Source organism: Microcebus murinus, unplaced genomic scaffold (genome assembly GCF_040939455.1).
Source record: "Microcebus murinus isolate Inina unplaced genomic scaffold, M.murinus_Inina_mat1.0 scaf007_hap2_Mmur4.0, whole genome shotgun sequence".
Lineage (NCBI taxonomy): Eukaryota > Metazoa > Chordata > Mammalia > Primates > Cheirogaleidae > Microcebus > Microcebus murinus.
In genome coordinates this window covers 177,113-192,167 of record NW_027438953.1, presented here as the reverse complement: position 1 = coordinate 192,167, position 15,055 = coordinate 177,113, and the positions used below count along the sequence as shown (strand labels likewise).

The window sequence follows — 15,055 nt, the reverse complement described above, 5'->3', positions numbered from 1 at the left end:
AGGGGACACTTTCAGGCCAAGTCCCAGCTTCAGCCTGATCCTCCTGGGAACCCCGGGGTGTACGTCACACCTCCTGGTTGTCCCGCTCTGAGACAAGGAGCCGGGCTTCGCATTCCCCCAGCAGCCAGTCGTGGGCTGAGGACACCTGGGGCGTTGGGAACTCCCTGGCTTCTCCTTGGCTTAACATCTGGAGCTGCTTGTGAATCGTGCCGCCACACACACCCGAGTGCAGGTGTCTTCTGCACAGACTGCGGGCCTCGCTCTTCTGAATGCCGCTAGCTCGCCACCCACCCACGGGTGAACCTGGTCAGGGTACTTTCTCTCGGGGGCAGACTCTGATCCTGGCGGGCTACCGGTGTTTCTGTTTGCTCGTTTCTTTCTTCCATTTCGGGAAAGGCATCCTTACTGGGTGTGGAAATCTCCTATGCCTTTCCTCGCCTATTCTGTCAGCTTTAAAATTCTCTTTCAGTTGCCACCCTCACAGATGGATTAGGAAACTCTTTCCGGTGCACTCATTAGTGAAATGACCTCAATGAAGCTGGAATCCAATATCTAATCGCCGATTTTTAGCGAGTCCACACGCCAGGGTGGTCGGGGTCCAATGCAGCCCCGGCCAGGCCCAGGCCCCTTGGACTGGGCCACAGGAGGACACAGAGGAGGGTCCCGGCACCCCCGGTCGCATTGCCAGCAGTTCTCCAAGGGCTTGGGCGTTTTCCAGAGGTAGGAGATGGAGGGGACTGATTTCTTCAGCGCCCCACAAACCACGCCACCCCACCCATGGGACACATCCCTAGAGAGAGAGAGAGACGCCCCATACAGTCGCTCCCCTCCCCCATGCGCTGTGCCCCAGCCCGGGCCCGGGGGAATAGGCGGCAGCCCACCCACAGGGTGGGGGGCCCAGCTGAAAGGGGTTGTCGGGGAGGGCGGCCCCTGCCTGGGGTCAAAGGGCGGGCGATCCGCGCGTGCGCAATGGGCGGCGGCGGCGGCGGCGGCGGCGGCGGCGGGGGCGGCCACGAGCTGGGGGTGGGGGGCGGGTAGGTGAAGGAGGCCAGGCGAGGAGAGGAAGGGGGCTGGAAGGTCTCCACCTTGGCGAGTCCAGCCGTGGAGGCGCATCTTGTGTGAGTGTGAGTGTGTGTGTGTGTGTGTGTGTGTGTGTGTATAGAGAGACAGCCCCCCACCCCGGCCCACCGCTCCCTGCCCGCCCCGCCCCGCCCCGCCTGTCACCCCCGTCCCTCGGAGCCCGCCGGACCCGGCCGGTGAACTCAACAGGCCCGGCCCGGCGCGGGTCAGCGCCGGTGCGGGGCCTGGGGCGGGAGGAGGCGGCGGGGAAGCGCAGAGAGGCTCGGCTTCTTGAGCGGGGCAGGGGCGCCCTCCGCCGTCTAGGGCCACACCACCCTGAACGCGCCCGACCTCGTCTGGTCTCCGAAGCTAAGCAGGGTCGGGCCTGGTTAGTACTTGGATGGGAGACCGCCTGGGAATACCGGGTGCCGTAGGCTTCTTCTTTTTTTTTTTTTTTTTGTTTTGCCTCTTGTTCTGTCCCCTCTCTGGGAGCGAGGCGGCGGCCCGGGGTGGGGGTCACCCCCACCCTCAGCGCCCGCCGCGGTGCCTGGCGCCCCAGCCCGCACCGTGGGGCCTCCTCTTGTCCCAAGCCGCGACACCGCCGTCACGCGGCAGCATGCGTGGCTTCTGGACTGTCAGGTCTCAGACCAAAGGTCTGCTCTGTGGGAACCGACACGCTGGAGGAAACCTTGAGAGTCTGAGAGGGGAGGGAGTTCCAGAAGAAGGCCAGGATGTCATTTTGAGGGAGTATGTGACCAGAACTCGTCCCGTTGCTTTTGGGGTTCTATGGGCTACACGTAGGAATCTTTGGTGGTGGCACCTGATGTTGGGGGATCCGGAGTCACACCCAGACCTGCTCCACAGGCCTCCTTTTACTTTTCTCTTCGGATTCATTATTTTTAAAAAGTGTCTCTTATCTCTATGATTGCATTTTCTTTTCTCTCTCTTTTCAAGCAGATGATGGGAGTCCAAGTATTAAGGTGACATGTGTTGCCCGTGCCCCCCTCCCCCCTGTGTTCTTATTCATTTACCTCTGATGTCGTTCCAGCGTATTGTGGGGGTACCAATGTTAAGGTCGGGTACGTTGCCCTCTCCCAGCCTCCCCCCTCGGGTCAGAGCCTCAAGTGCGCCCATGCCCCAGTCGGTGCGCACCCACCCCATTCCTAATGGAGGTGTATGCCCATCCCCTCCCCCCACCCGCCCGACACCCACCCGATGAATGTGATTCCTCTGTGTTCACTTAGGTGTCCATCGGTTCGTACCCATTTGCTGGTGAGCGCGAGCACGTGGTGCTCGTGTGTCCATTCTTGGGCTACCTGGCTTACTGGAACGGGTTCCAGCTCTGGCCAGGAGAACCACGAGAGGTGCCCTCTCACCGCTGCTCCTCCTAGCTGAATAGCACTCCGTGGTGTCCACGCGCCACATTTCATTTACGCACTCGTGGGTCGATGGGCACTCGGGTCGCTTCCAGGTCTTTGCGATTGTGACTTGTGCCCTGACTCTAACCCTAACCCTTACCCAGCCCGTCTCCTCCTCGGCCCCTGCCTGACTGACTCCTTCCCGCCCGGCCTGTCACCTGTCACCGTCCTCTGCCCCTGCCTGACACGCTCCTCCCCGCCCGGGCCGTCACCGTCCTCGGCCCCTGCCTGACGGGGCTCCTCCGTCGCCTGGGCCTTCCAAGGGCTTGGTGTGGACGCTGGTTCCAGGACGCCCTCCCAGGAACCCGGTAGCAGGGCGGCCGCAGCGTCTCGCGCCACCCAACCGTCCGCCGGCCGGCGGCCGTCGCTAAGTGGCCTGCGGGGGACGTGCCCCCACTGTGGGTCGGGCGCCCAGCCTGGTGTCTTCTCTGAGGCCCCGTGGCTGCTTTTCCCCCCCCCCCAAGGGGAGAGCCGCGGAGGTGGGGACCGCCTCCTCGTGGGGACGTACACCCAGCTCTCCACGTCGGATTCCGGGGCTCTCTGTCCTGCCAGAAGGCCCAGCTGGCCTGCGGGTCCTTAGAGTGGCAAAAACATCCGAAAACTGAGATTGAGGGTCCGGTGGTTGTCTGCACTTTTGTGCTGGGCACCCCAGGGAGGCCCGGGGGCTGGCTGGACAACGCGGTCTGTTGGGCAGGGGGGGGTTTGGAGGAGCAACTGATGCCCTTTGCACTTTGGGTAGCAAGTGTCTGAGGTGTCTCTGAGCCCTGCGCCATGTCGGGGGTGGGGGGTGGGAGGTCGGGGGGGTGGAGGAGCAGGAGGAGGAGGAGGAGGAGGTGGGAAGGGCCGTGGCCTGCAGTCGTCTTCCCGGGGTGGCTTCTTCCACAGGCTGCTTGGCCTGGGCTCCCTGCACCTGGGCCTTTGGAGGACTGGCCCTGTGCTTGCCAACGCTTCCCCTGCAGGGACCCAGAGCTGGGAGGTTGCATCTCTCAGCCCTGGGTCGGGCAGAGCCCCAGCGGGCCATGTCCACAACCTCTCTCAGCACGGGTCCCCCAGAAGGCCCCTTTGGGACCAGGATTCTCTTGCGGGTGACTCTTTAAGGTCTGGCCCCTGGATGGAGGGGCACCAGGAGTAGAGGAGCAGGAAGGGGAAGGGGGTGGCCATGCGAGGGGACACTTTCAGGCCAAGTCCCAGCTTCAGCCTGATCCTCCTGGGAACCCCGGGGTGTACGTCACACCTCCTGGTTGTCCCGCTCTGAGACAAGGAGCCGGGCTTCGCATTCCCCCAGCAGCCAGTCGTGGGCTGAGGACACCTGGGGCGTTGGGAACTCCCTGGCTTCTCCTTGGCTTAACATCTGGAGCTGCTTGTGAATCGTGCCGCCACACACACCCGAGTGCAGGTGTCTTCTGCACAGACTGCGGGCCTCGCTCTTCTGAATGCCGCTAGCTCGCCACCCACCCACGGGTGAACCTGGTCAGGGTACTTTCTCTCGGGGGCAGACTCTGATCCTGGCGGGCTACCGGTGTTTCTGTTTGCTCGTTTCTTTCTTCCATTTCGGGAAAGGCTTCCTTACTGGGTGTGGAAATCTCCTATGCCTTTCCTCGCCTATTCTGTCAGCTTTAAAATTCTCTTTCAGTTGCCACCCTCACAGATGGATTAGGAAACTCTTTCCGGTGCACTCATTAGTGAAATGACCTCAATGAAGCTGGAATCCAATATCTAATCGCCGATTTTTAGCGAGTCCACACGCCAGGGTGGTCGGGGTCCAATGCAGCCCCGGCCAGGCCCAGGCCCCTTGGACTGGGCCACAGGAGGACACAGAGGAGGGTCCCGGCACCCCCGGTCGCATTGCCGGCAGTTCTCCAAGGGCTTGGGCGTTTTCCAGAGGTAGGAGATGGAGGGGACTGATTTCTTCAGCGCCCCACAAACCACGCCACCCCACCCATGGGACACATCCCTAGAGAGAGAGAGAGACGCCCCATACAGTCGCTCCCCTCCCCCATGCGCTGTGCCCCAGCCCGGGCCCGGGGGAATAGGCGGCAGCCCACCCACAGGGTGGGGGGCCCAGCTGAAAGGGGTTGTCGGGGAGGGCGGCCCCTGCCTGGGGTCAAAGGGCGGGCGATCCGCGCGTGCGCAATCGGCGGCGGCGGCGGCGGCGGCGGCGGCGGGGGCGGCCACGAGCTGGGGGTGGGGGGCGGGTAGGTGAAGGAGGCCAGGCGAGGAGAGGAAGGGGGCTGGAAGGTCTCCACCTTGGCGAGTCCAGCCGTGGAGGCGCATCTTGTGTGAGTGTGAGTGTGTGTGTGTGTGTGTGTGTGTATAGAGAGACAGCCCCCCACCCCGGCCCACCGCTCCCTGCCCGCCCCGCCCCGCCTGTCACCCCCGTCCCTCGGAGCCCGCCGGACCCGGCCGGTGAACTCAACAGGCCCGGCCCGGCGCGGGTCAGCGCCGGTGCGGGGCCTGGGGCGGGAGGAGGCGGCGGGGAAGCGCAGAGAGGCTCGGCTTCTTGAGCGGGGCAGGGGCGCCCTCCGCCGTCTAGGGCCACACCACCCTGAACGCGCCCGACCTCGTCTGGTCTCGGAAGCTAAGCAGGGTCGGGCCTGGTTAGTACTTGGATGGGAGACCGCCTGGGAATACCGGGTGATGTAGGCTTCTTCTTTTTTTTTTTTTTTTTGTTTTGCCTCTTGTTCTGTCCCCTCTCTGGGAGCGAGGCGGCGGCCCGGGGTGGGGGTCACCCCCACCCTCAGCGCCCGCCGCGGTGCCTGGCGCCCCAGCCCGCACCGTGGGGCCTCCTCTTGTCCCAAGCCGCGACACCGCCGTCACGCGGCAGCATGCGTGGCTTCTGGACTGTCAGGTCTCAGACCAAAGGTCTGCTCTGTGGGAACCGACACGCTGGAGGAAACCTTGAGAGTCTGAGAGGGGAGGGAGTTCCAGAAGAAGGCCAGGATGTCATTTTGAGGGAGTATGTGACCAGAACTCGTCCCGTTGCTTTTGGGGTTCTATGGGCTACACGTAGGAATCTTTGGTGGTGGCACCTGATGTTGGGGGATCCGGAGTCACACCCAGACCTGCTCCACAGGCCTCCTTTTACTTTTCTCTTCGGATTCATTATTTTTAAAAAGTGTCTCTTATCTCTATGATTGCATTTTCTTTTCTCTCTCTTTTCAAGCAGATGATGGGAGTCCAAGTATTAAGGTGACATGTGTTGCCCGTGCCCCCCTCCCCCCTGTGTTCTTATTCATTTACCTCTGATGTCGTTCCAGCGTATTGTGGGGGTACCAATGTTAAGGTCGGGTACGTTGCCCTCTCCCAGCCTCCCCCCTCGGGTCAGAGCCTCAAGTGCGCCCATCCCCCAGTCGGTGCGCACCCACCCCATTCCTAATGGAGGTGTATGCCCATCCCCTCCCCCCACCCGCCCGACACCCACCCGATGAATGTGATTCCTCTGTGTTCACTTAGGTGTCCATCGGTTCGTACCCATTTGCTGGTGAGCGCGAGCACGTGGTGCTCGTGTGTCCATTCTTGGGCTACCTGGCTTACTGGAACGGGTTCCAGCTCTGGCCAGGAGAACCACGAGAGGTGCCCTCTCACCGCTGCTCCTCCTAGCTGAATAGCACTCCGTGGTGTCCACGCGCCACATTTCATTTACGCACTCGTGGGTCGATGGGCACTCGGGTCGCTTCCAGGTCTTTGCGATTGTGACTTGTGCCCTGACTCTAACCCTAACCCTTACCCAGCCCGTCTCCTCCTCGGCCCCTGCCTGACTGACTCCTTCCCGCCCGGCCTGTCACCTGTCACCGTCCTCTGCCCCTGCCTGACACGCTCCTCCCCGCCCGGGCCGTCACCGTCCTCGGCCCCTGCCTGACGGGGCTCCTCCGTCGCCTGGGCCTTCCAAGGGCTTGGTGTGGACGCTGGTTCCAGGACGCCCTCCCAGGAACCCGGTAGCAGGGCGGCCGCAGCGTCTCGCGCCACCCAACCGTCCGCCGGCCGGCGGCCGTCGCTAAGTGGCCTGCGGGGGACGTGCCCCCACTGTGGGGCGGGCGCCCAGCCTGGTGTCTTCTCTGAGGCCCCGTGGCTGCTTTTCCCCCCCCCCAAGGGGAGAGCCGCGGAGGTGGGGACCGCCTCCTCGTGGGGACGTACACCCAGCTCTCCACGTCGGATTCCGGGGCTCTCTGTCCTGCCAGAAGGCCCAGCTGGCCTGCGGGTCCTTAGAGTGGCAAAAACATCCGAAAACTGAGATTGAGGGTCCGGTGGTTGTCTGCACTTTTGTGCTGGGCACCCCAGGGAGGCCCGGGGGCTGGCTGGACAACGCGGTCTGTTGGGCAGGGGGGGGTTTGGAGGTGCAACTGATGCCCTTTGCACTTTGGGTAGCAAGTGTCTGAGGTGTCTCTGAGCCCTGCGCCATGTCGGGGGTGGGGGGTGGGAGGTCGGGGGGGTGGAGGAGCAGGAGGAGGAGGAGGAGGAGGTGGGAAGGGCCGTGGCCTGCAGTCGTCTTCCCGGGGTGGCTTCTTCCACAGGCTGCTTGGCCTGGGCTCCCTGCACCTGGGCCTTTGGAGGACTGGCCCTGTGCTTGCCAACGCTTCCCCTGCAGGGACCCAGAGCTGGGAGGTTGCATCTCTCAGCCCTGGGTCGGGCAGAGCCCCAGCGGGCCATGTCCACAACCTCTCTCAGCACGGGTCCCCCAGAAGGCCCCTTTGGGACCAGGATTCTCTTGCGGGTGACTCTTTAAGGTCTGGCCCCTGGATGGAGGGGCACCAGGAGTAGAGGAGCAGGAAGGGGAAGGGGGTGGCCATGCGAGGGGACACTTTCAGGCCAAGTCCCAGCTTCAGCCTGATCCTCCTGGGAACCCCGGGGTGTACGTCACACCTCCTGGTTGTCCCGCTCTGAGACAAGGAGCCGGGCTTCGCATTCCCCCAGCAGCCAGTCGTGGGCTGAGGACACCTGGGGCGTTGGGAACTCCCTGGCTTCTCCTTGGCTTAACATCTGGAGCTGCTTGTGAATCGTGCCGCCACACACACCCGAGTGCAGGTGTCTTCTGCACAGACTGCGGGCCTCGCTCTTCTGAATGCCGCTAGCTCGCCACCCACCCACGGGTGAACCTGGTCAGGGTACTTTCTCTCGGGGGCAGACTCTGATCCTGGCGGGCTACCGGTGTTTCTGTTTGCTCGTTTCTTTCTTCCATTTCGGGAAAGGCTTCCTTACTGGGTGTGGAAATCTCCTATGCCTTTCCTCGCCTATTCTGTCAGCTTTAAAATTCTCTTTCAGTTGCCACCCTCACAGATGGATTAGGAAACTCTTTCCGGTGCACTCATTAGTGAAATGACCTCAATGAAGCTGGAATCCAATATCTAATCGCCGATTTTTAGCGAGTCCACACGCCAGGGTGGTCGGGGTCCAATGCAGCCCCGGCCAGGCCCAGGCCCCTTGGACTGGGCCACAGGAGGACACAGAGGAGGGTCCCGGCACCCCCGGTCGCATTGCCGGCAGTTCTCCAAGGGCTTGGGCGTTTTCCAGAGGTAGGAGATGGAGGGGACTGATTTCTTCAGCGCCCCACAAACCACGCCACCCCACCCATGGGACACATCCCTAGAGAGAGAGAGAGACGCCCCATACAGTCGCTCCCCTCCCCCATGCGCTGTGCCCCAGCCCGGGCCCGGGGGAATAGGCGGCAGCCCACCCACAGGGTGGGGGGCCCAGCTGAAAGGGGTTGTCGGGGAGGGCGGCCCCTGCCTGGGGTCAAAGGGCGGGCGATCCGCGCGTGCGCAATCGGCGGCGGCGGCGGCGGCGGCGGCGGCGGGGGCGGCCACGAGCTGGGGGTGGGGGGCGGGTAGGTGAAGGAGGCCAGGCGAGGAGAGGAAGGGGGCTGGAAGGTCTCCACCTTGGCGAGTCCAGCCGTGGAGGCGCATCTTGTGTGAGTGTGAGTGTGTGTGTGTGTGTGTGTGTGTATAGAGAGACAGCCCCCCACCCCGGCCCACCGCTCCCTGCCCGCCCCGCCCCGCCTGTCACCCCCGTCCCTCGGAGCCCGCCGGACCCGGCCGGTGAACTCAACAGGCCCGGCCCGGCGCGGGTCAGCGCCGGTGCGGGGCCTGGGGCGGGAGGAGGCGGCGGGGAAGCGCAGAGAGGCTCGGCTTCTTGAGCGGGGCAGGGGCGCCCTCCGCCGTCTAGGGCCACACCACCCTGAACGCGCCCGACCTCGTCTGGTCTCGGAAGCTAAGCAGGGTCGGGCCTGGTTAGTACTTGGATGGGAGACCGCCTGGGAATACCGGGTGATGTAGGCTTCTTCTTTTTTTTTTTTTTTTTGTTTTGCCTCTTGTTCTGTCCCCTCTCTGGGAGCGAGGCGGCGGCCCGGGGTGGGGGTCACCCCCACCCTCAGCGCCCGCCGCGGTGCCTGGCGCCCCAGCCCGCACCGTGGGGCCTCCTCTTGTCCCAAGCCGCGACACCGCCGTCACGCGGCAGCATGCGTGGCTTCTGGACTGTCAGGTCTCAGACCAAAGGTCTGCTCTGTGGGAACCGACACGCTGGAGGAAACCTTGAGAGTCTGAGAGGGGAGGGAGTTCCAGAAGAAGGCCAGGATGTCATTTTGAGGGAGTATGTGACCAGAACTCGTCCCGTTGCTTTTGGGGTTCTATGGGCTACACGTAGGAATCTTTGGTGGTGGCACCTGATGTTGGGGGATCCGGAGTCACACCCAGACCTGCTCCACAGGCCTCCTTTTACTTTTCTCTTCGGATTCATTATTTTTAAAAAGTGTCTCTTATCTCTATGATTGCATTTTCTTTTCTCTCTCTTTTCAAGCAGATGATGGGAGTCCAAGTATTAAGGTGACATGTGTTGCCCGTGCCCCCCTCCCCCCTGTGTTCTTATTCATTTACCTCTGATGTCGTTCCAGCGTATTGTGGGGGTACCAATGTTAAGGTCGGGTACGTTGCCCTCTCCCAGCCTCCCCCCTCGGGTCAGAGCCTCAAGTGCGCCCATCCCCCAGTCGGTGCGCACCCACCCCATTCCTAATGGAGGTGTATGCCCATCCCCTCCCCCCACCCGCCCGACACCCACCCGATGAATGTGATTCCTCTGTGTTCACTTAGGTGTCCATCGGTTCGTACCCATTTGCTGGTGAGCGCGAGCACGTGGTGCTCGTGTGTCCATTCTTGGGCTACCTGGCTTACTGGAACGGGTTCCAGCTCTGGCCAGGAGAACCACGAGAGGTGCCCTCTCACCGCTGCTCCTCCTAGCTGAATAGCACTCCGTGGTGTCCACGCGCCACATTTCATTTACGCACTCGTGGGTCGATGGGCACTCGGGTCGCTTCCAGGTCTTTGCGATTGTGACTTGTGCCCTGACTCTAACCCTAACCCTTACCCAGCCCGTCTCCTCCTCGGCCCCTGCCTGACTGACTCCTTCCCGCCCGGCCTGTCACCTGTCACCGTCCTCTGCCCCTGCCTGACACGCTCCTCCCCGCCCGGGCCGTCACCGTCCTCGGCCCCTGCCTGACGGGGCTCCTCCGTCGCCTGGGCCTTCCAAGGGCTTGGTGTGGACGCTGGTTCCAGGACGCCCTCCCAGGAACCCGGTAGCAGGGCGGCCGCAGCGTCTCGCGCCACCCAACCGTCCGCCGGCCGGCGGCCGTCGCTAAGTGGCCTGCGGGGGACGTGCCCCCACTGTGGGGCGGGCGCCCAGCCTGGTGTCTTCTCTGAGGCCCCGTGGCTGCTTTTCCCCCCCCCCAAGGGGAGAGCCGCGGAGGTGGGGACCGCCTCCTCGTGGGGACGTACACCCAGCTCTCCACGTCGGATTCCGGGGCTCTCTGTCCTGCCAGAAGGCCCAGCTGGCCTGCGGGTCCTTAGAGTGGCAAAAACATCCGAAAACTGAGATTGAGGGTCCGGTGGTTGTCTGCACTTTTGTGCTGGGCACCCCAGGGAGGCCCGGGGGCTGGCTGGACAACGCGGTCTGCTGGGCAGGGGGGGGGTTTGGAGGAGCAACTGATGCCCTTTGCACTTTGGGTAGCAAGTGTCTGAGGTGTCTCTGAGCCCTGCGCCATGTCGGGGGTGGGGGGTGGGAGGTCGGGGGGGGGTGGAGGAGCAGGAGGAGGAGGAGGAGGAGGTGGGAAGGGCCGTGGCCTGCAGTCGTCTTCCCGGGGTGGCTTCTTCCACAGGCTGCTTGGCCTGGGCTCCCTGCACCTGGGCCTTTGGAGGACTGGCCCTGTGCTTGCCAACGCTTCCCCTGCAGGGACCCAGAGCTGGGAGGTTGCATCTCTCAGCCCTGGGTCGGGCAGAGCCCCAGCGGGCCATGCCCACAACCTCTCTCAGCACGGGTCCCCCAGAAGGCCCCTTTGGGACCAGGATTCTCTTGCGGGTGACTCTTTAAGGTCTGGCCCCTGGATGGAGGGGCACCAGGAATAGAGGAGCAGGAAGGGGAAGGGGGTGGCCATGCGAGGGGACACTTTCAGGCCAAGTCCCAGCTTCAGCCTGATCCTCCTGGGAACCCCGGGGTGTACGTCACACCTCCTGGTTGTCCCGCTCTGAGACAAGGAGCCGGGCTTCGCATTCCCCCAGCAGCCAGTCGTGGGCTGAGGACACCTGGGGCGTTGGGAACTCCCTGGCTTCTCCTTGGCTTAACATCTGGAGCTGCTTGTGAATCGTGCCGCCACACACACCCGAGTGCAGGTGTCTTCTGCACAGACTGCGGGCCTCGCTCTTCTGAATGCCGCTAGCTCGCCACCCACCCACGGGTGAACCTGGTCAGGGTACTTTCTCTCGGGGGCAGACTCTGATCCTGGCGGGCTACCGGTGTTTCTGTTTGCTCGTTTCTTTCTTCCATTTCGGGAAAGGCATCCTTACTGGGTGTGGAAATCTCCTATGCCTTTCCTCGCCTATTCTGTCAGCTTTAAAATTCTCTTTCAGTTGCCACCCTCACAGATGGATTAGGAAACTCTTTCCGGTGCACTCATTAGTGAAATGACCTCAATGAAGCTGGAATCCAATATCTAATCGCCGATTTTTAGCGAGTCCACACGCCAGGGTGGTCGGGGTCCAATGCAGCCCCGGCCAGGCCCAGGCCCCTTGGACTGGGCCACAGGAGGACACAGAGGAGGGTCCCGGCACCCCCGGTCGCATTGCCGGCAGTTCTCCAAGGGCTTGGGCGTTTTCCAGAGGTAGGAGATGGAGGGGACTGATTTCTTCAGCGCCCCACAAACCACGCCACCCCACCCATGGGACACATCCCTAGAGAGAGAGAGAGACGCCCCATACAGTCGCTCCCCTCCCCCATGCGCTGTGCCCCAGCCCGGGCCCGGGGGAATAGGCGGCAGCCCACCCACAGGGTGGGGGGCCCAGCTGAAAGGGGTTGTCGGGGAGGGCGGCCCCTGCCTGGGGTCAAAGGGCGGGCGATCCGCGCGTGCGCAATCGGCGGCGGCGGCGGCGGCGGCGGCGGCGGGGGCGGCCACGAGCTGGGGGTGGGGGGCGGGTAGGTGAAGGAGGCCAGGCGAGGAGAGGAAGGGGGCTGGAAGGTCTCCACCTTGGCGAGTCCAGCCGTGGAGGCGCATCTTGTGTGAGTGTGAGTGTGTGTGTGTGTGTGTGTGTGTATAGAGAGACAGCCCCCCACCCCGGCCCACCGCTCCCTGCCCGCCCCGCCCCGCCTGTCACCCCCGTCCCTCGGAGCCCGCCGGACCCGGCCGGTGAACTCAACAGGCCCGGCCCGGCGCGGGTCAGCGCCGGTGCGGGGCCTGGGGCGGGAGGAGGCGGCGGGGAAGCGCAGAGAGGCTCGGCTTCTTGAGCGGGGCAGGGGCGCCCTCCGCCGTCTAGGGCCACACCACCCTGAACGCGCCCGACCTCGTCTGGTCTCGGAAGCTAAGCAGGGTCGGGCCTGGTTAGTACTTGGATGGGAGACCGCCTGGGAATACCGGGTGATGTAGGCTTCTTCTTTTTTTTTTTTTTTTTGTTTTGCCTCTTGTTCTGTCCCCTCTCTGGGAGCGAGGCGGCGGCCCGGGGTGGGGGTCACCCCCACCCTCAGCGCCCGCCGCGGTGCCTGGCGCCCCAGCCCGCACCGTGGGGCCTCCTCTTGTCCCAAGCCGCGACACCGCCGTCACGCGGCAGCATGCGTGGCTTCTGGACTGTCAGGTCTCAGACCAAAGGTCTGCTCTGTGGGAACCGACACGCTGGAGGAAACCTTGAGAGTCTGAGAGGGGAGGGAGTTCCAGAAGAAGGCCAGGATGTCATTTTGAGGGAGTATGTGACCAGAACTCGTCCCGTTGCTTTTGGGGTTCTATGGGCTACACGTAGGAATCTTTGGTGGTGGCACCTGATGTTGGGGGATCCGGAGTCACACCCAGACCTGCTCCACAGGCCTCCTTTTACTTTTCTCTTCGGATTCATTATTTTTAAAAAGTGTCTCTTATCTCTATGATTGCATTTTCTTTTCTCTCTCTTTTCAAGCAGATGATGGGAGTCCAAGTATTAAGGTGACATGTGTTGCCCGTGCCCCCCTCCCCCCTGTGTTCTTATTCATTTACCTCTGATGTCGTTCCAGCGTATTGTGGGGGTACCAATGTTAAGGTCGGGTACGTTGCCCTCTCCCAGCCTCCCCCCTCGGGTCAGAGCCTCAAGTGCGCCCATCCCCCAGTCGGTGCGCACCCACCCCATTCCTAATGGAGGTGTATGCCCATCCCCTCCCCCCACCCGCCCGACACCCACCCGATGAATGTGATTCCTCTGTGTTCACTTAGGTGTCCATCGGTTCGTACCCATTTGCTGGTGAGCGCGAGCACGTGGTGCTCGTGTGTCCATTCTTGGGCTACCTGGCTTACTGGAACGGGTTCCAGCTCTGGCCAGGAGAACCACGAGAGGTGCCCTCTCACCGCTGCTCCTCCTAGCTGAATAGCACTCCGTGGTGTCCACGCGCCACATTTCATTTACGCACTCGTGGGTCGATGGGCACTCGGGTCGCTTCCAGGTCTTTGCGATTGTGACTTGTGCCCTGACTCTAACCCTAACCCTTACCCAGCCCGTCTCCTCCTCGGCCCCTGCCTGACTGACTCCTTCCCGCCCGGCCTGTCACCTGTCACCGTCCTCTGCCCCTGCCTGACACGCTCCTCCCCGCCCGGGCCGTCACCGTCCTCGGCCCCTGCCTGACGGGGCTCCTCCGTCGCCTGGGCCTTCCAAGGGCTTGGTGTGGACGCTGGTTCCAGGACGCCCTCCCAGGAACCCGGTAGCAGGGCGGCCGCAGCGTCTCGCGCCACCCAACCGTCCGCCGGCCGGCGGCCGTCGCTAAGTGGCCTGCGGGGGACGTGCCCCCACTGTGGGGCGGGCGCCCAGCCTGGTGTCTTCTCTGAGGCCCCGTGGCTGCTTTTCCCCCCCCCCAAGGGGAGAGCCGCGGAGGTGGGGACCGCCTCCTCGTGGGGACGTACACCCAGCTCTCCACGTCGGATTCCGGGGCTCTCTGTCCTGCCAGAAGGCCCAGCTGGCCTGCGGGTCCTTAGAGTGGCAAAAACATCCGAAAACTGAGATTGAGGGTCCGGTGGTTGTCTGCACTTTTGTGCTGGGCACCCCAGGGAGGCCCGGGGGCTGGCTGGACAACGCGGTCTGCTGGGCAGGGGGGGGGTTTGGAGGAGCAACTGATGCCCTTTGCACTTTGGGTAGCAAGTGTCTGAGGTGTCTCTGAGCCCTGCGCCATGTCGGGGGTGGGGGGTGGGAGGTCGGGGGGGGGTGGAGGAGCAGGAGGAGGAGGAGGAGGAGGTGGGAAGGGCCGTGGCCTGCAGTCGTCTTCCCGGGGTGGCTTCTTCCACAGGCTGCTTGGCCTGGGCTCCCTGCACCTGGGCCTTTGGAGGACTGGCCCTGTGCTTGCCAACGCTTCCCCTGCAGGGACCCAGAGCTGGGAGGTTGCATCTCTCAGCCCTGGGTCGGGCAGAGCCCCAGCGGGCCATGCCCACAACCTCTCTCAGCACGGGTCCCCCAGAAGGCCCCTTTGGGACCAGGATTCTCTTGCGGGTGACTCTTTAAGGTCTGGCCCCTGGATGGAGGGGCACCAGGAATAGAGGAGCAGGAAGGGGAAGGGGGTGGCCATGCGAGGGGACACTTTCAGGCCAAGTCCCAGCTTCAGCCTGATCCTCCTGGGAACCCCGGGGTGTACGTCACACCTCCTGGTTGTCCCGCTCTGAGACAAGGAGCCGGGCTTCGCATTCCCCCAGCAGCCAGTCGTGGGCTGAGGACACCTGGGGCGTTGGGAACTCCCTGGCTTCTCCTTGGCTTAACATCTGGAGCTGCTTGTGAATCGTGCCGCCACACACACCCGAGTGCAGGTGTCTTCTGCACAGACTGCGGGCCTCGCTCTTCTGAATGCCGCTAGCTCGCCACCCACCCACGGGTGAACCTGGTCAGGGTACTTTCTCTCGGGGGCAGACTCTGATCCTGGCGGGCTACCGGTGTTTCTGTTTGCTCGTTTCTTTCTTCCATTTCGGGAAAGGCATCCTTACTGGGTGTGGAAATCTCCTATGCCTTTCCTCGCCTATTCTGTCAGCTTTAAAATTCTCTTTCAGTTGCCACCCTCACAGATGGATTAGGAAACTCTTTCCGGTGCACTCATTAGTGAAATGACCT

At 63.3% G+C, this 15,055-nt stretch overlaps 4 non-coding genes across 4 annotated transcripts; all 4 read left to right on the top strand.

Annotated features, from left to right (window-relative positions):
• The first annotated feature begins 1,377 nt into the window (after positions 1-1,377).
• LOC142866749 (5S ribosomal RNA) lies at positions 1,378-1,496 on the top strand. Its single transcript, XR_012916579.1, has one exon. It is a non-coding gene; the product is annotated as a 5S ribosomal RNA (ribosomal RNA).
• Positions 1,497-5,004: 3,508 nt separating this feature from the next.
• Positions 5,005-5,123, top strand: LOC142866745 (5S ribosomal RNA). Its single transcript, XR_012916575.1, has one exon. It is a non-coding gene; the product is annotated as a 5S ribosomal RNA (ribosomal RNA).
• A 3,507-nt stretch (positions 5,124-8,630) lies between these two features.
• On the top strand, positions 8,631-8,749 carry LOC142866744 (5S ribosomal RNA). Its single transcript, XR_012916574.1, has one exon. It is a non-coding gene; the product is annotated as a 5S ribosomal RNA (ribosomal RNA).
• Positions 8,750-12,259: 3,510 nt separating this feature from the next.
• On the top strand, positions 12,260-12,378 carry LOC142866743 (5S ribosomal RNA). The gene has a single exon (XR_012916573.1). It is a non-coding gene; the product is annotated as a 5S ribosomal RNA (ribosomal RNA).
• The last annotated feature ends 2,677 nt before the right edge of the window (positions 12,379-15,055 follow it).